We start from the raw sequence: 1,539 nt of genomic DNA, 5'->3' as shown, positions 1-1,539 counted from the left end.
CCCCGATGTGGCCAGTCCCGTGCCCTGGGGTCTCCTGCTTCTGTGTCCACGCCCCTCCCTGGCCGGCCAACCTGTGGGGACTGGTTGGAATTGAGAGAAGCTGGAGATGCTCTGGAATGTGCATCCAGGCTCTCGGGTTCATAAGGAGGGATAACACGTGGCCGCCCCTGTGTGCACACAGGTGAGCGCCTCCTGGCCCCCTGCAACCACCTATGCAATCCACACCCTGGTGGTTGGGCAGAGGCACTTTTGTGCAGAATGCCCTATGACCAGCTGCCATAGGCTCATCGAAAGGAAGGCACATGGCTGTCTCTCAGCCACAGGGGCCAGGCCTGTGGAAAGAGACTGGCACCAGGGAGGGCTCCCGTTGCCATGTAGCCAGCAGCTGAGTGGCCGCCCCGCAACCCTAGCTGGCTCACCCACTGGCCCACCTTCAGGTCCCAAGGACCCAGGTCACAGAACACATTAACCAGCCTATTGCTTGTAACGCCCTGCCCTGGAGCAGGGGCCTCACTGTGTTGATGGGGAGTCCGAGGCTCAGTCCCTTCAACTACAGGTCTGGTGGCAGTTCTTTGCCAGCTGATTTTAGGGGCCCAGAAACGTAGGGTGCTAGCCCTCTCACCATTGCGCAGGATGACATACAAGCCTTGGCCTGAATTTCTCCCCAATCCCATCAGTGGCCCTGGCTCATGACAGAAGGGTGAACGGGGAGGGACTGGAGCAGAAGGGGTATTCAAAAGACAAGAAAGCATCTCCTCTCTTTAGCGATATTCTATAGTCACTCAGGACCGCAGAGGGTCCCTTCCAGCATCGGCGTTAAGTCCCAGAGGAGGAATCAGTCATGAGCCTGCTTCCCAGAGCCACCCACTGCCAGCCCTCCCCTGCTCCCTGGAGAAGCCCCAAGGAGACAGACCCGTCCTAGCTGTCACTTGTCCTTGGTTGCCTGGGACATGGCCTGGGACAGTGGCTGGCCCCCAGGGCCACCCAGGAGCACATGAACAGCAGGCACAGCCCAACGCCCAAAGTGCCCGTAGGGCCAGGCACTGTCTGGCGCGTGCCCCCTGCCCCCAGGCAGGACCCCAGCCCCAGCTCTAGGGTCTCCAAAGCTCTACTTGCTAGGCCACTGAGCCGTTGGTCCTTTGGCCAGCATGTCTGCCCCCTCTTCCTTGCCTATGTGCCAACACCCTGGATTGTTAGAAAAGGTCTTCCCACACCCACCATGACAGCCTCCCAATCGTCCTCACTGGTTACCCCAGGGTGGGAGATCTCGGTCCCTGCCTTGAGCTGGGCACCCCTCCCTGAGCCTCTCCACCCTGCTGGTGGGATGGGACACACCAGCCCAAGGATTTAGCTCTACTCGAGGGGCTAGAGGGTGACAGTGACCCTCCTGGGGCCCGCTGCTATGAGCCACAGTAGGGGGAGGGGGGATAGCCGTGGGCTCCTGAAAGCGGGCACACAGGATCCTGCCAGCTCCACACTCCTCCTTTTGGCTGGTTCCCAGGCCAGACAGTGCTCTCCCATCCCCTCTGTCCTCTCTGC

This window comes from Bison bison, unplaced genomic scaffold (assembly GCF_000754665.1).
Source record: "Bison bison bison isolate TAMUID 2011002044 unplaced genomic scaffold, Bison_UMD1.0 scf7180017863145, whole genome shotgun sequence".
In the NCBI taxonomy this organism is placed as follows: Eukaryota; Metazoa; Chordata; class Mammalia; order Artiodactyla; family Bovidae; genus Bison; species Bison bison.
Note: the sequence above shows the minus strand (reverse complement) of the source record.